This window comes from Tympanuchus pallidicinctus, unplaced genomic scaffold (assembly GCF_026119805.1).
Source record: "Tympanuchus pallidicinctus isolate F22 unplaced genomic scaffold, pur_lepc_1.0 scaffold3, whole genome shotgun sequence".
NCBI classification, from domain to species: domain Eukaryota; kingdom Metazoa; phylum Chordata; class Aves; order Galliformes; family Phasianidae; genus Tympanuchus; species Tympanuchus pallidicinctus.
Window position 1 is genome coordinate 11,476,385 of NW_026294747.1, and position 24,744 is coordinate 11,501,128.

Below are 24,744 nucleotides of genomic sequence, written 5' to 3' on the forward strand. Positions count from 1 at the left end.
TTCTTCTCTGTCTTGTTCAGTGAGACACAGGGAGGGTTTGACTTGGGTTTGTGATCCTAGAACACTCAGTCCCTGTGCTACTCAAGCTCAGCTGCCCAGCCAGTGTGGCTCTGCCAGTGCGGTAGTGCTGGGAAGCAGCTGTACTGGGGCCATGGCTCTGCTCGGGGATTCTGGCTTCCATCTTCTTGTGCCTATTGGGGACTGTGAGTCTCTTCAGGGAAGGACGAGTCCTCTCCAAAAAAGCTGGAAAAAAAGAAAAATAAATTATATCTTTTAGGTATTAATTAAGTAATGTATGCTTTGAATTCACCTTTTAAAGTTGTCATCCTTCAGAAGGGGAGAAAGCACCAAATTCGTTGTTTGGTGAACAGCAGAAGTTGATTTATGGCTCCTCTTGACTCAGTCATGCAGCAGAGGAGCAGCTGGTAATGTGACCAGTTAAAATAACATAAAGAGGAGGAAATGCTATATAACCGAAGCAAATGGATATTATTAGCTCCTGTACTCTGCTAGTGAAGATCCAGGGAATGAGAGAAGCTCGTTAGGAGGCCAAGGAAGCTTCCCTGCAGCTCCCATTCCCCTCTCCTGCAGGCTGGCTCCCAGGACTGTGCAGCTGTCTGCAGCAGGCAGCATGTACCTGGCTGAGCTGTGCTGGGAGCAGAGGTGCTGGGCAGTCCTATGGAGGAGTTTGGCACTCGTGTGTTTCTGTTGAGAGGGATTTCTGCGTTGTGCTTTGCTGTGCTGTGTCAGAGACAAAAATGTCATGCGTTGGAGCAGCTTTGAGGATAGAAAACAGACATTTTCTATGTGTTGTGTTGATCAAATTGGGCAGGAGACAAGTGTTTGAAGGTGTGGGGCAAGGCACTGACCTGCTGGATGGGCAGTGAAGAGGTTGCTGTGCTCTGAGGATGCCACATTAGTAACGTGGCAAATTGGGATTCCTGTCCTATACAGCCCTGTCATGGGTACATAGGACAGACATTCTCCTAAACTTCATCTTAAAGTGCTGAAGCTTTTGCTCATACCTCTCTCAGAGAAACAGTTCTGGACTTTGCTTGCTCTGACAAAACAACCTTCTCCTATTTGTTTACTTGCTTTCTAATGCAAGCCACGAGCTCAGCAGGCCAGCTGTGAGATACTGCAATGTGCTCAAATTCCTACAAGGACTAAAAAGGAAAACGAACATCAGTGATTTTCAACTTAAAATGCAAACCCACAACTCTTCACCAACTTCATTAAAACAAGAAGCTCTTCTTTTTGTTTGTTCTACATTTTCCTATATGAATTTAAACCCTGGAGAATGTGCATGTGAGGCCATCTGAGTCCAGGTTGGCTTAGGATCATTCTTGTGACTGTGCTCTGTGTGCATTTCAGATTAAATTCCTCTTTCATAAATACCGGGAGAGCTGAAGCTTGCGCCATATACTGCATGAGATATCACTGATGCTTGCGTGGTAGCATGAACGCCTCCTTGTTTCTGCTTGAGGATGTTTCTAGTGACATTCTGCTGGACTCGTGGTTGTCCTAAGTGTATCCCACTGATGCTGACAGCTATTGCAGGATCACCTCAGTCACACAATAACAACTCCATTTTTGCAGCTTTAAAATGAGGTATCAAATGGTAAAGTCAATCCTTTCAACTAATCTCATGCTTCTGATATTGCATTTTATGTTATGAAAAGGCCATTCTTTCGCATTTTTTCCTTCATTCAACCATTTCCTTCCATACAGTAGTTCCCAGATTCTTTGTGTTGACAGGACTCTTCACCTTATTTTGTTGGACTAATTTGGTTTTGTCTCAAGATGCTGAAGAAAAATATTTGGACCATTTGTCCCGTACCTATTTTTGACGATCTCCGCTAGTGAGTTTTCTCCAGCTTGATACCAAACTTCTCAGAAATGCTCATTTCCATTTTGTCTTGCTTCAATTCTCATTCAGTTTACAGTTTCTCTGCTAAACTTTAGTGTTCTTCAGAGAAATGTTTTTCCTAAGCCACCATTTCAGGTAGTGCATTAATATCTAACCACAAGAGATCTGTTACATCAGCTTTCTTTGGTAAGTTTTTTAGAAAAAGTCACTTAATTGGACACACACCATAGGTGTCCATATACACAACAGTCTGTGAAGGTCTGTCTAAGACATAAATTCACTTCCCTTTTCTTCAGGTTCTTTACTCCTCCAAGATTTCTTCAGAAGAATGATTGACTAGAATATAATTGCTTGAAGTAATTTCTCAGCCCTCTTCATAAATATCAGCGCTATGTTCTTGCTCTCTGTTCAGCTGGAATCACCGGTGACCTGATGGATCTTTCATAAGTATTTAATGTAGCTTCTGCTGTTCTTTTGTTTCTGCTTCTGCCAGCCCAGATGTATTAAATCTTTTGAGTTTTGCTTCCATCTTAGCTGCGATCATCTCATATCCTCGTTGCTACCTACATAAACCTATTTCATGTTGAAAACTGACATCAGATTCTCATGTAAACCTGTACCTAGATCCTCATTCTCTATCCTACCTGTACCATATGTTGCCCTTTTATTGCTCCCTTCCTGGTTCTCCTTTTATTTGGATGCAATGAACTTGTCGCTGTCTGTTCTGAGATACTTTTCAAATTTTGCAGAATCACATTTGCTCAAGATGTATGCAAAATGAAATATTTTTTCTTAATGTTTTTCCTGTGCCTTACATTTTTCTTAATCTGCTTTATGCTTCCTAAAATCATGTGTGCATAGGCACTGTCTTAGTGAGACGTGTTTTATGTAAATGTAGTAATAAAAAAAAATGTAAAAAGAGAACAACAGCTCCCAATCTCCAGATTGAAAATTAGTTTGTCCTTAGCAAGTGAGATGGTTTTGGCAGCAATCACACTAAACAGGGATTTTCCAATCTTGGCTGCTAACATGAGATTCCTTGTTTAGGATCACATTGCTTGTAGATTACAGAATTGGCCACAGAATAGACACACTGCTCAAATGACAGATTTGTCCAACCTGTGCCGTGTTACAGGAAACGGGGCCATGTTTTGTAAACCAGAGCTAATATTTTCCATCTGTAACCAAGTAAAGACTGATGAAGGACATAAAGAATATTATGCAATGGAGAATGACTGAAAGGAGAAATCTCAAGTCTTAAGATATTGTGTTTCACTTATGTGTTACTCTCATTAATTTTCAGGATGCTTCAAATAATAATACAATTCTTACCCAGCAATAAACAATCCAAAGCAGCTATAATCAGATTCTCCAGAGAAACTTTCACAGCTATTCTGGGCTTTAAGACAAACATTTCCATTTAGTAGCTGGCTTTGTAGCATCCCCATGGAAAGACATTGTGTATGTTATTGGGTAAAACATTTAGGTTGTGCTTTTTGTCTCCCTCCTTCTTAAAGGACTGAACAGGCTCTGCTGAATTTCTCTGCTGAATTTCTCATAACATAAAATATGTTATGAGAAATCCAGGACTCCCATTTCTGTCCTAGCTATCCCCCCTGAAGATGACAAATTTAGAAATGAAGTGCCTGGTATTAGCCACAAAGAGCTTTCTATTTCTAATTAGAACAACAGTCAAGTCTATAATGCACATCTACTTCTACAAATGCCTTAGTATTCAAGGATAGTCAACTTTTGTCAACTGTTAATTGGATATTTGCTTACAGTGGTACCAAGAAAGCTCTGCCAATTCAGGTGTATGAATGGCAGGTGGGGAAGGAACTCTCCTAAACAATTTGTGAGATAGTAGCAGAAATAAAAAATAATCTATTCCTGAAGTATTTCTAGTAGGTCAGATGATGCATCACAGGCTCCAGAAACGGATTACGGATAGATGGATGACCCCATATCTTTGGACGGGTGTTGGGTTGTGTGCCACCTCTTGGTTGTTGAATTGTTGGGTTTTTAATGGTGACCATTTCCTCAAGGGTTTTCCTGCTGGCTTTTTTTTCCCTCTGCATAGAGGAGAGCTCCTTCTCAGGCACTGTATTCCCAAAATTTACTTTGAGGGAAGAGAGGCTCTGGTTTGGAGGTTCTCCAGGACGAACTCTTACTGAGTTCATCACATGAGCACCAAGTGTATACAGACAGGATCTCAAACCTGCAAGACTGGAACCGTATTTTGGAAGACAGTGCCTGGAAGTGCTGATGTGAAAGTATGGGCTGAGCAAAGGAGACTGTGAACTTTATTTAAAAAAAAATAGTAGAAGACGACTGCAAGGTGTGAAGGGAAAATGCTTGCCAGGCTGGGTCTTTCAGGGAGCTGGGACAAAGAACCTAGCAAGCATTGCTGGCTTTGCGCTGAACAGATGGCCACAAAAATGTCATGCTCATAGAAGGGGATTTCCAAAAGGGCAGAATTTGGCTCTGTTTCTTCTAGCTTGTGGTGTCTACAACAGTCGTGGGGCTGTGTTTTAACTGCAGAGTGAAAAAGCTTTGTAAAGGAAATAGTCCTCTGCTAGGTTGTATTGATAGTGAATGAATGTGTAAAGACTGAGTGGTGTGCAATTTTTTTCCTTTCCTACTGTAAACCATTTCAAGTACTTCTGCCCTAATTTCCATCTACCTCCAGAATACCGCTTGACCAGTCTAGGACTGTGATGATACTGTGTAAATACATGTAAGTGCTTCTAGAAAGCAAGTTTTCTGCACAGAACTATGGCAAATAATTAAAGAGAAAGAAAGAAGCATAGGTGACTTTCTTTTACTGGACAACAAACCCAGATATAAAATCTGGGGTTTCTAATAGTATATTTCTGATGTATGCAGAGAATGATAATTTCTTGGTGCTTCCAGAATGCGTTTTCAAGCAAAACCAAGTATCAAACAGAATGGTTTTCTTATACTGAGCAACAAACTTTTTTAGGTGCTAAAAGCTTGCAGTGATGCTATAGTCTACAGTAAGCTGTGGCTGCATAAGGGAGAGAAATGTTGGTACCCCTTTGTGTGGTAACACTGCTGAGGGCTGCTGCTTCAAAGAAGTTGTCATCCTATCTCAAGCAGTCAGATGTGGAAAAAATGAAAGGTCAGTCTTTAAAAGAACACCCCTAAACTCCTTGCTGGTTGACGTGACAGGGGTATGTGTTTCAGGGGTAGGTATGCTCCAAAAAGTAATTGTTGACAAATGTGAAATATAGAGCATCTGCCTGAAATCAGCTCCTGCCCATTGCATTTTCCCCTCTAATCCATGTGCTCCTCTCACACCTCATGCTTTCAGCAGTAAGACTTGTAAAGTTTGTTTTGATATTTTAGCACTTTCTGAAAGATGGAAGATCAATAAGAGTGCAGTTGTGCAAATTTCGTGGGGTAAACTACTCGTGTCTGCTGTTAGATAAGGGCACAGTTGCTTTCATGGCACCATCTCAATCTCTGCACATAAGATGAAGTAGTGATGGGACTGGGCAGGACTCAGGGTTCGTTTCTGCTAGTATTCTACAAAAAATCTAGGATAGATAACAACTGTGTTGGCAGTGTCCTCCAGTTACAGGAAGCATGTATGCTCTGGACAGAAGTTTGGAATTGGTTTTCTCTCAGTTGTAAGTTTCTGGGATTTTTTGTTTGCTTGTTTCAAAAGAAATTCCTTCATTTAATAATTGTTTCTAAATATCATTCGTTATTCTCACATGTATGTTTGTCTCTTCCACCTTCCTGTTTTATATATTTAACCCAGTCATCGTGGTTCTCTATCACCTTTGTCACTATGGCTTCTCCAAGTAATAGAAAAATATACTGTATTGGGTAGTCCTTTCTGCTTGAGACCGTATTATTTTGGCAAATTGCGATCTTTGACTCTAAAACCTATCCCTCTTGCAGACTCATTCAAATGCTGGTGGTCTGATCATAGTTCACACTGAAAAATTAAAGGTGAGCAGGACTGCCCTCAGGCCTCACACTTCTCTTTGAAAAAAAAAAAAACAAAAAACAGCTCATAAATAACACAGGCTCTCCCACCCTGCTCTTTAGCAACCCTCGCACACAGCCCTAGACCTATTCGCATTTGTCACAGCATGTCCCAAGAGCTCAGCCAAGGCAGGAATTCAGCTTTACTAATCCCAAGCAGCTTCCTGCAAGATCAAGTATCAGGGAAAGAAATATGTTCTTTTATAGCAAAACTAAATTTCTAACCCCTTGCCTCATGCCAGAACCAATGCTGCCACTCGCTCCAGTCTCAGTGGTGAGTCAAAGGTGGCAGATGTCCCTGCTGCCTTCAGCCTTCCTCTCCCGTTTGATCTGGAGTCTGCGAGTTGGGAGTGGTAATTCATGCCTATTGGTTTCCCAGCCCTAACCTGTGCTGTATTCACTGGAGTCCCTCAGAAGAATCCAGATGCAGAGAGGGAATTGTCTTTATGCTTTCTGGAAGTGCTGACTTTACCAAATGCTGTTCCATCTCTCCTAGAAACAATCTGAGGCTGGAACGTTTGAGTTTGCTTTAAATTAGAGCTTAAAGTAAGAGTTCACCTTTCATCTTTGGCCAAGAAGTAGATGTATTCTGTATTTGGTGACACTAATTCTTCTACATGCTGATATTGTTGTAAAGTAGTACCTTCTTCAGCTTATAAAGCTCTAACTGTTGATATGTGATTGCTTTTTTTTTTTTTTTTAAGGGTAAGCCTATGCTTCAGGCCCTGCTTAGGTCTGATTTGAGAAATAGAGAAGACTTTTGATACATGTTCATTTTAGTCTCTGGGAGCTGGGACAGCAGGGCTGAGTGCTATTTCCCACTTGTGTAGCCTTTGTTGGTCACTGTTTGGAGGCAAAGTTAGGTTTGGAATCGGAGATCTTAATCTGACCTAAATAACAGGGACCACAATAAAGCCAATCCTTCCAAAATGAGAGGTGCTGCTGGAGTCAAGTGCCTCCTTGATGCTGGGAACAACTGGCTTTCTGTTTTCTGGTCTGGGCTCATTAGGGTGGTGGTCTATCTGGTTCAACCAGGTGTGGGTCTGCTGCCTTGGAGCAGTTCTGAGGCAGTTTAAGGATAGATGTTAGTTGCTGTGTGCATGGACTTTACCTCTCGTCTTATTTTAAGGTGAGTAGCAAAGATAGACAATAGAGTTGCTTCAGAAATAAAGCTGCTTCAGTGGTAGTGAGCCTCTATAACTAGCTGATCTGACACTTGCTGCAACAAGCTAAAGGCCAGCTGCAGCTGTGCAGTGTTTGCTAGAAAATAAATACCTGTGATGATTGTGACAAGGGCTAGCACTGAGACAGGGGCTAGGACTGAGAAAAGCAGATCGTCTTAAGCTTATTTATGGGGGTCTTGTTGATTGTAGTTTTGATTGCAAATGACTTGATACAGGGGATTGCAGGATCCCACTTCTCCTTGGAGCACAATTAAGTTTAAGTCTTCCTAAACCGATTAAACATTTTCATAGTGGTTAAGACAGTGGCCAGCACTTGACATGGAGGCTCCAGCTCAGGAAAACCATGGCTGTTAATTCAGGTCTTGGATCCTTCATCTAATTTGGATGAAGGAGGATACTTCGCTATTTTCACTGCTGATCAGAGGTACAGCTATGTTACTGAATGGAGTCAGGAAACAGGTTCAAAGAATTCATAAAGGATGGTGCCTGAATTGTAAAGTTGGAACTGAGATGTCACAACAGAACTAAAAGCTGTCATGGCTGTGACTTTGAGTCAGATCTGTGGGCTGATTTATTGCCAGCCCTTTGCAGCTCCTCGCACCAAGACTCCAACTTATCCTGATAACTGGTTTTCCTGTCTTGATTCAAGACTGAATTGGTGAAGGGCAAGTGCAATGATAAATAATAGAGGTCGGTAGCAGGACACGACCCTGCTCTTTGCGCTGCCTTTAGGTTTGGGCTGAAGGCTGGGTGTGGGTGTGTGGCTGTCCAGTGACTTACTCCATGGTTACAGGAAGGAAAATATGGGGCCAGAATGAATTGAACACCTTATTTGTTCAGTAGTTCCCATTGTTTCCCATTTTCGGAAATTCACTATTCAGTCTGCATCCAACTACCTTGGAAGCCTCATGTATGATACATGGATCTCTAAGAACAGCTCTGACCCTTTACATTTCTTTTCAATGGTAAAATGTTATTTATAGTAAGGAGTTTGAGGCTATGAAGTTATTGGCTGTATGTCTTATAAAGCAAGCCAAATGGGGAACCAAAATAATTCTGATTCAAGTTTCTCTAAGCCCAAGCTCTGCTGCTATTTGTGGGATCCATTAAAAAAAAAAACAAAACAACAACCCTCATTAAAGCTTTTCAGAGCTGTTCAGTTCTTTATCTTGCAGAATTTTGACCTTTCATCCAATTAAAGCACTGAAAAGCAAGAATTTAGCGTAGCTGGAAATTTTAGGGGAAACAAGTTATGAAGTTATGCTCTCCTTCTGTGAGAAAGGTTTATTGTATCTTTCGCTGGTTTTCTCCCTGGATGTGAGGTGAGGGCACGTGGATACCTGAATCTCCACAGTGGAAAAGTGGAGGCACTGGGGAAACGTGCGTCTTTTAACCCAGGAAACTGCAGATGTAGGATGCCTCAAAGGACAGAAGGGCAAAGGATGCTGCAACAGGAGACTAAAGTTTGGTATTTCACTATTTCAGATGCTCAAGTGGGCTGGGTTCTGTGTTTTTTTTGTTTTTTTTTTTTTTTTAATTGAAGTCTCTGTCCCTACTTTGATCACCTGCTTTCTGCTGAGTATTTCCCTTTACTTGTACAGATGTAATTGAGCAACCGTATGACAAAAAGCCCCGGATTTCTTCTTCTTGTCAGTTATAATAATGCAGGTAGGCATTTGAATTCAATGCCACGGTGAGCAGCTCACAGAAGAGCAAAGGTGATGCTGGGTTTGAATCCTCTTTGTCTGGGCAGCAAGCTGGCACTGGGCCTGGACCAGCCGGGGTTTACCAACTGAGAGCTGCCCATTTCCCTGCTCCCCAGGCACTGTGCTCCATTCGCACTTTCCTCCCCACGGGGCACATCCCTGAAGGCTGATATTTCATATCACCACGTTGCCACAACCCTCCATGACGGGGAGAAAATTTCAGTCGTTCGCCTCATTTACTTGCAAACCTTTATAAATACCGCAACTAATAGCCCGGGTGAGTGGAAGATTAATTTCCATACCACCTGGCGGCAAGCTGTGGATTAGGCTGTTGTCCCTCTTGTGGGTTTAATGTTCGAGGAACAGAGCACTCAAGTGCCCAGACAATTGGCCTCTTGTTTAAACAATGAGCTTATAGGTCTTGTTAGCCAGGGCTCTTAAATTTTCATTTTATTCCGGTATGCAGGCTTGTGTGATGTGGAGAATTGCTTCAGTGCAGAAAGACTGTAAACCTGTTCAATTAAAGGAAGTGCTCAGATCCAGCTGTTGGTGTCCCATGAATGCCAGCGGTCCCAGCAAAGTAAATAAGGCAGACACACTCCGCCTTTGGAACAGATACGAAGATTTGCGTCTTAATTCTCCTGAAAGAAGAGTCTTTGTTTGGAAAAGACCGTTAGCAAAAGTAAGAGGAATGTAAAACTTGATGCATAAAATACCCGGTTAGACAAAGTCTTCTGCAGATAACAGAGAGGGCTCTATAGTACGGGTCTAGTTAAAAAAAAAAGAAAAGCCACTGTAAATATCACGTACAGTACAAGATCCTGTTACAGTTACAGCATTTTCTTCTAAATTCTGAATGCCTTCCTCTCTTATGGGGAGACATATGTTGCAGATTAATTTATGCTATACTTTCTCTTCCAAGAAAGAGACTAACAAGCATAGCTGTGGCGTGCACACACTTGCAGCGGGTGCAAGAACATTCTCTGCACGGTCTGCGTGTACTTTTGGAGATCTTTGTGCCGTTTTCTCTTGGGGTTTTCAGTTTCCTTGCTTTTGGTGACAGTGGAGCACTTATTCATGGGCGACTGAAGGGTTTTTGGAGGCACTGAATGGTTATGGCAAGTGTCTTTGTAGGGGTTGGAGTATATATGTTTGTTTTTATGTATATATGTGGGCTGCTTTGAAAAGTAGTGCCTCTTGTTTTAGAAGGGGGTGGTGATGCTATGGCAGTAGAGTTGAACCTTCCTGACAATATTCTCTTACGTGTTGTTGCAGTGAAATAGATGGGAGCAGAAGGGCAGTATGACACAGAAGAAGCAAAGGTGTGTCACTGAACTCCTCCATACAGGAAAAAAATGGCACTATTGAAAACAGAGTGAACACAAATATCCATAAAGCAAATGCAAACAAAAACAATGCAAAGTTAACCTAAACGAAAAATAAATGTAAGCAAAGTTAATGTAAACAAAGTCAATGTAAATGTAAACAAAAACAATGTAAACAAAAGCAAACAAAAAACAATCTAAACAAAATAGAAGCTAACATATGCAAACTTAATGTAAACAAACTAAAGGTAAACTAAAACAAAGTAAATGAAAACAAAATTAGTGTAAATGCAAACAAACTTAACATAAATGTAAACAAAGCTAAAGTAAACAAAAACTTAATGTAAATAAAAACAAAGCTAACATAAGCAGAGTTAACATAAATATAAACAAAGCTAATGTAAACAAAATAGATGCTAACAGAAACAGTTAACATTAACCAAGTTAATGTCAACCAAAACAAAGCTAATGAACTTAAGGTAAACAAAAACAATGTCATGCAAACTAAAAGAAAGCTAATGTAAACAAATTAATGTAAACATAAAATTAACATAAACAAATACAAAATATAAACAAAAGCAAAGTTAATGTAAACAAAGGTACCGTAAACACAAGCAAAGCTAATGTAAAGAAAAACAAGGTGAACGTAAACAAAATAGGAGCTTATGTAAACAAAGTTAAAGTGAGCATAAACAATTTTAATGTAAAGAAAAACAAAGCTAATGTAAACAAACTTAATGTAAATGAAGTTTTAATGTAAACAAAGTTAATGTAATTGAAAACAGTTAATGTAAAGAACAGCAAAGCTGAAGTAAATAAAGCTAACGAAAACAGACCAGGTAAATGAAAACAAGATTAATGTAAACAAAAAAAACGTGAACATAGAAAAATCAACGTCATCAAAAACAAAGTTAGCATAAACAAAGGTAATGTCAACAGAAATAAATTTAATGTAAACAGAAGGAAGTTAAGGTAATGACAACGTTCATGTAAACAAAGTAAATGCAAACAAAGCAAACGGACACAAAGAAAGTTAACAAAAACTAATGGTGAAGGAAGCTAAGGTGAACAAAAATAAACAGAGAGACAGTTAATGTGAACAGAAACAACGTTAATGTAAACAAGAACAAAGCAGGCTTCAACTTACTGTAAACAGAAACAAGGGAAATGTTCTCACGTTTAATGTAAAGAAATGCAATGTAAATGTAAACACACCTAATGTAAGCATAACAAAGTTGAATCAAAATCAAGTGAAATGTAAACAAATCAAATTTAATGTAAACAAAAATGAAGACTGTAGACAAAAACAAAATAAACATAAACAAAGTAAGTGTAAATACAATCAAATAAGCAAAGTACACATAAATAATAAAGAAAACAAACTGTGCTATGAAATAAATATTTTGTTTATTGTTTATTTTTATGTTGTCTATGTGTGCTTTATTGTTTCTTGTTTATTCATTTAATTTTATTATTTTTGTTTATTTTATTCATTATTTTTGTTTATTTTTATTATTTTTTGTTGTATAAACAATATAAACATAAATAATGAACACACTAGAAACAATGTAAACATCAAATTAACAAGCGGGTCCAGAGGAGGGATCTAAGATGATCAGAGGGCTGGAGCAGCTCTTCTAGGAGGAAAGGTTGAGGGAACTGGGCTTGTTCAGTTTGGAGAAAAGAAGGCTTTGGGGAGATCTCATTGTGGCCTTCCAGTACTTGAAGGAAGCATATAAACAGGAGGAGGAATGGCTGCTTACAAGGGTGGATGAAGATAGGACAAGGGGGGAAGGGTTTTAAACTGAGACAGCGGAGGTTTAGGTCAGATTTTAGGAGGAAGTTTTTCACACAGAGGGTGGTGAGGCACTGGAACAGGTTGCCCAAGGAGGCTGTGGATGCCCCATCCCTGGAGGCATTCAAGGCCAGGCTGGATGTGGCTCTGGGCAGCCTGGTCTGCTGGTTGGAGACCCTGCACATAGCAGGGGGTTGGAACTGGATGAGCATTGTGGGCCTTTTCAACCCAGACCTTTCTATGAATCTGTGGTTATAAACAACAAAAATAATAAAAACAACAAAAAATAAATAATAAAATATAAAGAATAAGATATTATAAAAATTAAAAAAAACCCAAAATATAGCAATAAAAGTAGAAAATAATATACAGTAAGAAACAAAAAAGAAACAACAATAAATAGCAATAAAAACAGAGATAAAAACAACAAAAAATAGAAACATTAAAATTAATAAAATACAAAATAAGGACAATTAAAAAGAAAAATACTTACGTTTACTATAACGTATAATTGTATTTTTTAATACCTCAAAGATATTATGTATTTTTATACATACATGCACACACATGTGTATGTATGTATATATACATATAGTCTCCATATTTTTAAAGCATTTCCATAGACACAGGGCCATGCATATATTGAGTAACCCAACACTTGCCTGCCTTGCCTGGTTTGGAAATGCCCACAGTGTGTCCAATAAGCACAGAAGATGCTTTGACCTAACAGTCAGTGCTTTGCAGCTTACCTGATTTTTGCTGAAGAAATCCCTTCTGCAAGTGCTCAGTAGCCCTCATCATCTTTATCTAGTGTACGGTGAAGCACTGAAAGACCCCTGAAAGGCTGTACTGGAGGCAAGGAGGTTGTAGCCACCAGGTTCATCTTGCTGTGTAGGTGAGGTGTAACTGTAACAGCGGTGGCTTTGGCTTTGTTCTGTATTTTAAGTGTGCAACACATTGAAAGAGGTGCTCTGTAAATTAAACAGTAGTTACTTCCAGACTCAGCATGATGTCATGCGTTTGTTTTCTTTCACCTAAGATCTTCCCCCCCAAGAGGGGATGATCACCTCCCTCTGCCTGCTGCCTCTTCTCTTCTAATGTCACTATGGCATAAGGCTACACTGCGAGGGTGAGGTGATGGGACTGAAAGCACTGAGTGTGGGACGAAGACTTTAGTAACGAAAGAACTTGCAAATGAGTAAACAAGCTTGGTAGCTACTTACAGCAGATGTAAACAGCAGGAGGCCCTGGCTGTGAGCACCTGCAATAAAGTTCTTCGTTCTGCACCAGCAACTGAGACTGTGACTCTCCTGCTACAAATGACACCCAACCAGGGACCCTGTATTGGTCAACCTCAGGATATCATCAGCTGTCAAGCTGACCAGTGGCAAGGAATTAGGGCCGCTGAAAGAAGCTGGACCCAAAAACTGCTGGATGAGGCAGCACAGCCAGAATCACTTCTGCAGGATGGAGGTGAGCAATGGGAACAATGGAAAGAAGTATGACAAAGGTGCAGGAGGCGGTTTGCCAAATAATGGAAATTATTTTGCAGAAGCACCACGCTGAAGTGATGCTCGTGGTCAGCTGGTGGGAGCTGGAGCTGTGGGAAGTTGCTGCTGAGACGTGTGCTTGTGTTTGGACCCTCGCTCATTCCGGCTGTTAGCATTGATGCAGTGTATTTTTCTGAACCTTTTACCTGTTGTAGCAGTTGCTCAAATGCTCCAGGAAATTCTAAGATAAAAGATGATGGTATGCAGATTGAGAAGGCCCAACAACATTGGAAGTATGTTTGAAAACCGTGCTATGTCTGAATTCCTCTGATACCCAGTCAAATGCACAGCTGAAAGTGGTGAAAATACATTGCCTTGCAGATGTGAAAGACACCTCAGTAAACAGGTTCCTGATTTTAAAGCTGTTATTTTCTACAGTAGGTAGTACAGTCTCTCTTACAAGAGAAGCAGTCTTTCACTTATAAACAGATCTCTTTTTTCTTTCTGTTAAAAGAAAACATTATGGGATACTTGTGGGAATCCAAAGATTCTCTTATTTACAAAAAAGGATCAGAGATTGACTAGAAGCAGATATTCAAGGTGAACACTGGCAATGTAGGAAGCTTTCTCTTATTTGGTTGTATAATCCAACTTGACAGGCTGAATATCTTCTGGCATTTAAGAGTGTAATGTGTATATTTACAACTGTATATCTTACCTGCACCTGCCTGGCTTTCATAATTCTGGTTCTGAAGGTGTAATTTCAGTGATTTAATAATATATTTTCCCATCCTTGGAAACAAAAGAAAAGGGAAGGGTGGTGGAGGAAGAGGTTATACCTGTGTTTCCACAGGTGTTGGACCACGATTGGTTCCAGCCAGTCATAAAGCCCTGCTTGACTGAACCATCAGCATCTGCTGCTGCTGCTTCAGATCCATAACAACCTTCTGGGTATTTTCCCAACTGAAGCCTATGGAGGTATCTGGACTGTGGATAGTGCAGCCAGTCTCTCAGCATCGAGCAATGCAACAACTACCTCAGAAAATGTTTGGTTTGTGGGGCAGAAGCTACGTTTGAAAACTCATGGGTTTAGTTTGAGGGGTGGTATCAAGGTTTGGGACCGTGGGTTGGAAAGGTGATGGGGATTATTGTTTTTTTTGTTTTTTGCATGTTTAATGGTATATATTCTTTATATTAACAAGGTTATCAACCACCTGCTTGTTGTTCAAACTAATAAAGAAGGGGGAGATGTGGGAAAAAGAAAGACATGAACTAAAGACCTTGCATATGAGTAAACAAGCTTGGTAGCTACTTGCACCAGATGTAAACATGCACAAGGCTCATATACTTGTGACCAAGGGGTTTTTGTGTGGGTATAAAAGGTTGTGAGCATCTGCAATAAAGGTCTTCATTCTGCACCAGCAACAGAGTTTGTGACTCTCGTGACAAAACTGAGTGCTTCCCAAAGATGTGGCTTTGTGTTTTCATCAACTGTTGTTGTATTGTAGGAATCAGAGAGTCAATGGACAAATAGCCAAGCAAGTGAGGAGCCAAAGCACCACTGAGGTTCTTGGCTCTTAACTGAGATGTTTTCAGACTTCTCCTCCTGCTAGCTATCAGGTTAACTAGTTAACTATCTAGTTATCAGGTTTATTGCTATTATAAAAGTATTTACAGAGCAGAGTAAATTCTGATTGTTATTCTTAAAAAATATTATTTCTCTGACATAAGTAAGTGACCAGCAAGCAGCAGTGGCCTCCACACATTGGGAGTACAGTGACTGCTGTGCAGCTGGCTTCTGGGTAACGTGCTGCATCTAGCATCCTGGTTGTTCTAGTGATGGAAGGCTCCAGCCATTACCCTTCTTCTGGCTTTGGCAGATGTGCTGCCATCGTGCTGTTCTCTGGACAAGGCAACCCCAACCCAGTATTCTCCACAGCTGAGCTCCTGCTCACCAAACTCTTGACAGGTCTATGCGTGCTCCTGCAGTTTGCTCCAGTTTCAGCACAACACTGGCGTGTTGTACAAAAGTAGCATAGGTTTCAGGATTATGGCTGAGAGCGTGGGTCACACTGTGCAAAAACAAGTGCTCACGTGCTTGGATAAGGCATTTGCAGGGTAGGGCCTTACCCAATCCACTGAGGACTCTCAGCTCCATGTGGCTGTGTGGTACAATGGTAGGGGGCGGGGACACACGACAAAAGTGCAGTCTTCCAAAAAGCCACCAGGGATCCTGGCAGTGTCCTGTTGCAAAGCAGTCAGACTGGCTGGCACCCCAACAGGGGCTTCTTCATCCCCAAACAGCTGCAGCAAGGATATGACGACGCACTGCACCAGTCAGCAGCGAGCTGGATGAAATCTGTCAGAGCACGCCCAGAGTGCATGGATGCCAGCGCCAAAGAGCCAGCTGCTCGGGGACAGTAAACACCATTCCGGCTGCTGGAGGACAAGCAGCACAGCCAGGCAGCCACAGGAGCCAGCAGCTCTGTGCCTCAGCCTCTTCCACACGTGCTCAGGGGAGAGGGCTGCCGAGGGGACAGTGGCAACAGGACAGAGACCACAAGACCAGAGGAAGACAGAACAGGAAAGAAGTTAATGCATCACACAGGCCTGCAGTGGCCACACACAAACCCCACAAACAGGACACACACAGCACATCTGTACCACCTCAGGGCTGTGCCACGCGTGAGATACACAACATCCATAGCACAAATAACACATGCTTTACAAACGCAATACAAATACACTGCATAGCATGTTCACACTCCCTTGCCTCTCTCCCCTTCATTGGTGAGTACCAAACCCACTGCAAACTGCTGCCTCTCACTGCCAACTCCCAGCAACCTTTGTGCCTTACTGCTATAGAAGGGTGCACTGAATACCACCACCAAACCCCAAACTAGTTACAACATGACATCACAGGGTGAGTGCTGCCATGTATGAAGTACAGCCATTGCAGATAAGGATGCAAAATGCTGACTCTGTTAGGCTACGTTTCTTCCACAGCTTTTTATATTCAACCACTTAGAACCACAGTACGTTTTTAGAGTGACCAAAGCAAAACCAAATTTCACCCACAGAAGCAGTCAACCCCTTTTTAAACAACAAGACCGCATTAAAACCTGCAATTTTGCTCTGACATTGTATCCAGCATGTATTTGACAGCTTAATCATTACCACAGCATCTTCCAGCACATCACACCACAGTGCCATGACATCCCAACACCTGCTAAGCTGCCACCACCATCATTGAGGCGGTAAGCTCTTTCCACTAGCACACCATGGTCTGAGCATCTCAGGAGTGCGTGCTTGAGCCCTGCTCTCCAGATCCCCAGCTCATGCACAAAGCCTCTAGGGAGGGCTGAAGGTAAAACCATGATCATAGAATCATAGAATTGCTCGGGTTGGAAAAGATCTTAAAGACCTTAAAGATCGTATCTCAGTTCAATGCTACTTGTTTTATTGTCTAAAGAGTTTTTCCTTTGCACAGCTACATTTCATCTGACAGGGTCTTTTTGAGAACAGTAAGTAGCCCTCTCACACACACCCCGCCCCCACCAACCCCCAATATCAATTTTCAAGGCTCAGTTATTGAAAATATAACTGCCAAAAGCCAGAGAAAGGCCAGAGAAAGCAACAACTTCCTCCATCTTTGCATAACGACTGAAGTCACACAGCAAATCCACTTAATCAGTAGTTTTTACCCTGCGACATTTTTGCGACATTTCTGTCACAATTTAGACAATATTTCTGGAGCAAGGTAGAAAATACCATTTGTTGGAGGCCACACCCTTGGAAAGGTTTCCTGCTCATCACCACACCTACCAAGGGCAAAAACAAGTTGTACATCTGTCTTGGGCATGGCCATGGTGGGAACAGAAGCCAGCCTGCAAGCATCCTTTCAGGAGAAGGACAGACACCAGTGAAGCCTAAGGCATACACAGCTGGTTTATTATTTAGAATAGAGATTAGACTGGAATAGTTCCATTGGAAGAGACCTTCAGAAGGTCTTCCAGTCCAACTGCCTGACCACTTCAAGGCTAACTGAAAGAGACCTGTTTCCCCCAGTATCATGTCAGGCAGTGGCACACCACCCCATTACACCACACACACAGCCAGCTTTCAGAGCTTTACATGCACCTTTCTTTCCCAGCATCTACAGAAGCTCTGTTAGTCAGTCTAACGAAGCAGTGACCACTGAGCAAGCTGAGTGCAAGGCCACGTTTAGTCCAGGACTTTGCACCAAAGCACTGCAGCTACTAAAGGTACTCGAACCTGGAACTACAAAGCATCAGCCTTCACTAAAAGAAAGGCCAGAAGGTTTGCTTTGCCCTCCTCCCCAGCGCATAGACACATCATATGTTCTGAAGACAATGAGCATCTGAAACAAGAGACAGACATTTGACTTCACGGGCTGCATCAAATGGCAGATTTAAAACAGTTGGAAGTGTGCAGAGCAAGGATAGGAATGAGGAAACATTGCTTGCTCCCTTGGTAACAAAATCTACAACACGGCAGGATAAGGGAGCATGATAATTAGGGAATTACAGCTGTTAGTCACAGAGAATATGCTGCAGTTGCAGGTCAGGGCCCTGAGGTCGTGGCACAGGAAGCAAAACTGTAATTTAGAGTTTGTGAGGAGCTCCCTGCAAGCATGAGGCTCCTTGCTACTTATAGCAGCTCTACACCTGTTTTCCAGGATGGCAGTCAAGCTGACAGGAACGTTAATTACACACAAGCATGAACTTCTCTAGAAAGAGGGCTCCAAACTAGAACCACTTCCCTAAGAGTCATTAAAATAACTAAATAAATAAAAATTTAGAAAACCCATAACCGGAAGTTGAGGTTTCACCACTTATGCTTATTGCCCTCATTTTCTACTGGCTCTTTCTAATCAGGACAATTTTAAGCATGAACCTTTAAAGAGGGAGATGACAAAACTCAATCCCCAGAGTCTCATCCTGGGAAACAGCAGCTCCCATACATAGCACCCGTCCAGGCTCGCTAGAGATGAGCCCAGGGGCAGCAAGCTGCCAAGTGTTCATGTCTGCTGCCCAGCTCTTGCTCTTCCACTCACTGCACTTACACCTAAGGACATGAACTTACTTGGCATCACTCCCATGTCACACCCAGCTGCAGTCTCCAGGTGCCTCAGCTTCTTGCACTCGCTTCAAAAACGCGGTCATTCTGCAGACACCACAGCCTTGGAGAGGAAAATAGCGCAAAGATTTTTTTCTGACCCTGCTTAGCAGGCAGCTCTGTGCTTTGATCTTGACTGCCTTTATAAAATAATCAGGGAACAGACTGGCACTCTCCCATTAGGTCTCTTGCAAACTAGAAGGACCCCAAAGCAGAGGCTCATCTCCTTACAGCTTGGGACAAGCTGACAGACACCCACAACAGAACAGGCACTGGTGTACATAATTGAGGCCCCTAAAGCACAAAGTCAATATTCAGCAATCCCTAATTTCTCATCCCTAAGGATGAGAACACTGAATCCTCCTGGCAGTGCCTTCCACGCTGTGGGCACCAGGGCAAGAGCTGCAACTGGAATAGCAAAGTACTGCTTTGAAACACTGCAGCTCTGGACATGATGGGAAGAGCTCTGTATCAGAAGATTGCAGTCAAACCAGGCAGGACTTTCATTATCCTCCTGGCCTCCCCAAGAAGAGGAGCAGAGGTTCTGAGGTCCATATCATGGGTAACAGCCCCAGTGAGAGCTCTGAGCACGTCCTGAGCAGCAGCCTGGTGTTACGTGTGAGGGATTATAAACCCCACAAACATTACTTTATGGGAGTTTTAGAGAGCAGCCAGTGTCTTTAAAGCATAGAAAGGAAAGCTCACTTGAAGAGGAGGTGCTGTTACCCAACTGCTGTTAAGAGAGTTATCTAACAGGGTGACCTGAAGAGAACATTGCAGTACATAGCAAAATTCCACCACAATTTTTTTTAGGTGTGTCCAATTATTTCCAGTATGATTTAGCCAAAGAGTTGAAAGCAGGTTTGTAGGAAGTGAATTTAATAGTATTAGGACAGGTAAAGATTTGTTTCCCACGAAATATCTGTAGAAGACTGCAGACATCATGGAGCTCTCATGCACAGTCCTTCAGATTTCTCAGTTTCCTGCTGAGATCCGGGACACCAGTGATAGCACTTGATGGTTCAATTTGGGAAAACAGAGCAAGTCCTGTTGCACAAAAGCACTACAGCTCACTTCAATGCACACCTCTGAGCACTGAGCGATGAGATTCAACCCAGCTAACATGTTGCTGACAGAGTTACGGAACTGCTGTCACAACCCACCCTCCTCCAAAGCCCTACTGCAGTTTCAGTGGCCACTCATGCCACCAATAAGACAGCCCCAGCTCCTCTGCAAGGCCAGAAGGCAAATCTGCACTTGGCTGCTTGCACCCGGGTGGAACCAGCAGGCACTGCAGGCAGCTGTGTGTGATGGAGATGGGAAAAGACGTGGCTCCAACCCCCCGGGCTGTCCCAGAGCATCCTGTCACCCAGCATAAGGATCACAGCAAAGAGCTGTCTTACCTGAGCTGGACATGAAAAAGGGCTGTCAAAAGCCAACATTAATTTAACGAGCACTTGCTTGAGCAGAAGTCAGTAGCACAGAGGTAGGCCAGGTGGTTCCTGTATTAGCACCCAGTTTCAACAGGAAAGAGCATGCAAGACCAGAGAAATGAACCAGCTGTGCTGCACCATTATCAAACCGGAGTTCTGCTAGGGAATGTTTGTACTGCTTTGTTCAAGGCAGAGTTTCAACCACTGCAGGGGCACTAAGACCACATTATTTCATGGCAGAAGGGCTATTCTTCAAAGTAACATTTCTTGCTAGTTACAAAACTAACAAAATACTGATACTCTGCTGCAAAATACTTCCAATAACCAAGTTAAAGGTTACGATGTTTCATACGGTAGTCTATGATACTTTATCAGGAACAAGTGAAAGCTAGAGCCAAAGTTGGTAACGCTATCTTGACTAGACAAGAACACTCAAAAGGTCTAAGAAATCCTGCTATTGCTCCCCACCGCAGACAGAGGGAGGGCCCCCTGCCCACAGCATCAGGTGCTGTAGCAGCTGCCTGAGGGGCTCAGCCATCCTCAGGCAGGCAGCTCCCACAACAGCTCTTGGAAGCAGCCACAACAAACCCCATGGCAGAAAGCAGTCACAGCCCCTGAATGAAGGCAGGAGGAATGGAAGCCCTCCCCCATGGCAGCACAGTGTGTCCTCCCCACCATGCAGCTCTATGGCAGAGCTGGAGCTCAGCCCTGTAGTCCTGAGCTAGGAACACTGGTATTACAGGAACAGCTGTTTGATTACTGGAACATCTGTTTTCACCTACAGTCTGATTTACACAAATATCAAACCTTCCCTCTCTTGCATCCAGACCAGGCACTGCTTAATCAGCAAAATCCAATTACAGAAAGTCTTAAACTAGCTAGGAAAAGCAGGTAATGATCTCAAATCCCACGTACAACAGTGAGCTGATGTTTGTGAGAGAGCCACAAAGCAGCAGGGGACATCCAAGATGTCACAACAGCCCTAATTCAGGGCAAAATTGTATTGCTTTTAGTCACGTGCAGTATGAAAGCTGCATAGCAGATGGGGTGACACATGGACAGAAGTCAAAGGAGTAGCAGATTACAACCTCCAGTGGGTCTGTGACTGGTGCTATGTGGAGTAGGTGGGTTGCACTGATCACACAACAGGCTTGAATAGGGAATCCCAGACAGGAGTGATGAGGAGGTGATAAGTGCTGAAGAGGCTCCTCTATAAAATAAACTGCCAGAGAATGAGAAGAAATGTCTTGTTCACTGATGAGTCCTGTTGCATTGTGGGAAAGCGCTGGTGGTGGAAGGCTGCTGTATGGAGTCCTACACAATGAGTTGCAGAAGCTACTAAAGGAAAGGGTGAATCGAGCCAAGTTGCAGAAGTGGAGGCCATCCAGGTGGCTTCAGGCATTGCAGAACAAAAGAAGCAGCCAGCGCTCTACCTCTGACTTGTGGCTGGTGGCAAATGTCCTACAGGGGTGGTTACAGCAATGCAAGCACAACTGGCAGTGCAGAGGCAAACCCAGGCATCTGGGTTGCTGCAGTATGGAGATATATTGCTGCCCAAGAAGAGAACATGGTTGTAAAGGTACATTGTGTAGATGCTCACGTACCTGAGTTGTACCACTAAAAATCAAAACAACCAGCAGGTGGATCAGGCTGCTATGATTAAAACTGCTCAAGTATATCTGAACAGGAAACACAACTATTACTACATCGGTGGGCCCATGACACTTCAGGCCATCAAGGAAGAGATGCAACATAGTGATGGGCTTGAGACTGAGGGGTGGATTTGACTATGGACACTACTGCACAGATTGTTCATGACTGCGAAATTGGCAGGGGACCAAACAGGACAGCTGACCTAAACTGGCCAAAGGGATATTCCATACCATAGGGAATCATGTGACAAAAAGCTATGTACAGGAGTCTAATGGATGGGGCCAGGCCCTTTTCAGCAGTGCTCTGCAACAGGACAAGGGGCAATGGGCACAAACTGGAATGCAGGAAGTTCCATCTGAATATGAGAAAGAACTTTACTTTGAAGTTGACAGAGTATTGGAACAAGCTGGTGTATGGGAACTGTTGAGTCACGGCCTGAACCATTGATTGATCACCTGAGGCAAGGACTGGGTCAGCCCTGGGAGCACAGGTGAAGGCAATTCACCTGCTGACTGGAAGGGGTGGAGCCTGGCTGCACCTCTCCTGGACCCCATTTAAGGGCTGACTGCCACAGGGGAAGGGTCTCTTTCTGGAGATCCCTCCTTTGTGGAGTCTTCCACTGTAAGCCTGAATCCTCAAATATGGGTGAGTATTTCTTCTCTGTTTGCTTCTTTCCCTTTCTCAATGATATTCTTTCCAGCTGTAATAGCTGGCCAGAGAGGTTGTGTAGTCTCTTCCTCCACTGATGCTCAAAACCTGCTTTGTTTCCTGTGCAACCTATGTAGAGAACTTGGAGGGAAACTACATCAGAAGTGAGCTGGACTAAGGTCCCTTCCAACCCCTACAGTTCTGTGACTCTAAAAACTGAGGGGGGTTGGTCTGGAGGCAGCTGCTGCTTGGGGACTGGTTGGATATCAGTCAGCAAGCAACTGTTTTGTGCGTCACTTTATATATAATTGTTATTATTGTTACTGTTATTTCTATCTTTTCTATTTCTTTTACTAGAAGTAAAGGTTTTATCTTAACCTATGAGTTCTACTACCTTCCCTTCCCCACTCCCTCTCAATTCTCTCCCTCATATGATGAAAGACAAGAGTTGGGGGGGGGGGCATGAGCAAAGGGCTGTGTGGTGTTCAGCTGCTGCCAGGTTAAACCACAATGCTACTCCTTAATCATCGTTGCATTTCTGCCCATGAGGGAGAAACAAGGGGACAGAGGGGCAATTCATTTAGAGGCTTTGCTCACTGCCCACTTCCATGCAGTGACATCCTAAACAGTACCAAAGCTTTATGGGACTTTTTGGAAGTTGCAAGAGACCTCACAACACCCCCGTGCAGCTAAGAAAAGGATATTGGCTCATGCCACCCACCATTGAAACAGACACCTCTGTGCTGGAATGAAGCAGCTGTATGACACCATGCAGCAATACTTCACAGCATTTTAGGGTAGACAGCAATTAACCTTTGGTTGAATCTCCTTCACCCCAAGCCACAAGAAAGTGTTTGTTCTGTTTTCTTCTCTGCCCCACCTCCGGAGTCTCACAGCTCTGGTGTTCTCATTAGCTGTCTGCCCAGGTTGTGTTCCGGATCCTAGTGCTGGGAATAACAGTCCTCAAATGAATGGGCTGTTTATTCAGATACTAGTTTTGGTTCTCTGTGACTGACCCAGAGTAGAGGCAGCTGATTCTGATGAAAGTAAAGGGAAGCTGTACAGCACTGTACATGTTTTCTAAGAGTTGAAACACTGAGGCGGAGATCCAAGTCTTCAAGTTGAAGGAGTTAGGGCAGCACCTTCTCCTCACAGGCCTGAAATGAGCCACTATTTCTGCTCAAGGAATGCATCTGTTCATGACAATGGAAACTGAGCAATCGAAACTCCCACGAAGGTTTCATCCTCAAGCCCTCACTCAGGGCATAGCTAACCAGGATTCAGGTCTGTAAGGCACATTTTGAAAGCCCAGAAATTCCAGAGCCAAATGTCCCTTAGGTTTTGAAGTCTGAACAAGGATCCTGTGCAGCACAGGCAAAAGTTGAGTGCCTTTAAGAAAGTGGGGAGGCAGGGAAGCAATGAGTCCAAGAGGGTCTGGCTCACCAGGAGGGCTTCCTTCCAGTTCAGTCTAAGCATGTATCTCTACCTTCACCTGGCCTGTAGCCAGGGGATTAGCTCATCTCATGCTAAGACTGCCACCTAAGACAGGCCTAGCAAGTCCTGCCATGAAAGACCAGCACTTCCATCACTGTGGCTCACTCTGGTCAATTGAGCTCACAGACAATTCCTATACTGCACTACAGCAGCCATCTACGTGCCCAGTTCTTCCCACAGTTCTATGTTTTTGCACAGACAGGGACTGTGTTGTCTAAAAGCAGTGCATAAAGCTCCATGGTTTTCACCAATTAATGACTTCCACGCCATGAAATCCAACTGGTTCCCTGTTAGCATCAAGGAGTGGCATTAAGTGTCCGTAAAAGGTCGTTTCACACAAAGAAAAGATGTAAGCACTGCTTCAAGTGATGTAATGATGAGAACGCACTTGGATACCTCACTTTGGTGCAGGCTGCTCTTTCTGTTGGGTCTCACAGGAGCAATGCGGGCAGGAAGAGCTCAGGCAGGATAGTGTGTTGCTGGGGGGCTTGTGGGAGGAGGCACCAGAATGCATTCCAGGAGGCTGAGCACCAAGGATCATGTTCACAGTTTAGGAAACAGTTTCACTACAGCCCCCACAAACTGACCTTGGCAGAACACTGTTTGCACATAACAGCCATGTTTCTGCTGTGAGTAATGCTGTACCCTCAGTTAACACTGCGTTGTTGGTGGAACAAACATCTTGTTATCAAGTGCATAAGGCATGGGAGGGCAGAGAGGATGAATCAAACCATGTTAGTATTATGATATTGATGAAAATATACAAAGTTCAGAGTGACACAATTGTTCTGCCCTTGGAATTCCATCGTTTTATGCATCTTCTCTTTCTGACGTTCCAATTGTACACCTCCCCACCTTTCCCAGTAAGCCAGAAGCAGAGCTCATATTTCTTGGGCTGAAATAATGCACACAGGTCAGTTTGGTGGGAAGCTTCTTCATCGGAGCAATCTGCACGACTGCTGCATGGTGGCCCACAGTTCAGATAATGGG

The 24,744-nt window shown here is 43.0% G+C and overlaps 2 long non-coding RNA genes across 4 annotated transcripts in view; one reads left to right on the plus strand and one right to left on the minus strand.

Moving 5' to 3' along the window:
* The window catches only part of LOC128087410 (uncharacterized), a 45,650-nt gene extending 34,524 nt beyond the window's left edge, over positions 1-11,126 (plus strand). For both annotated transcript variants that reach the window (XR_008209838.1, XR_008209837.1), the window contains 2 exons: positions 9,244-9,459; positions 10,053-11,126. This is a non-coding gene — a long non-coding RNA (uncharacterized LOC128087410). The remainder of the gene's footprint in view (positions 1-9,243; positions 9,460-10,052) is intronic.
* A 5,812-nt stretch (positions 11,127-16,938) lies between these two features.
* The window catches only part of LOC128087409 (uncharacterized), a 39,440-nt gene continuing 31,634 nt past the window's right edge, over positions 16,939-24,744 (minus strand). Inside the window, exons 8-9 of one of the 2 annotated variants that reach the window (XR_008209836.1) lie at positions 18,494-18,590; positions 16,942-17,768 (exon numbers count right to left, since the gene is read on the minus strand). This is a non-coding gene — a long non-coding RNA (uncharacterized LOC128087409). Of the gene's footprint in view, positions 18,591-24,744 lie in introns of both variants that reach the window. The other variant, XR_008209832.1, reaches the window with a different exon arrangement.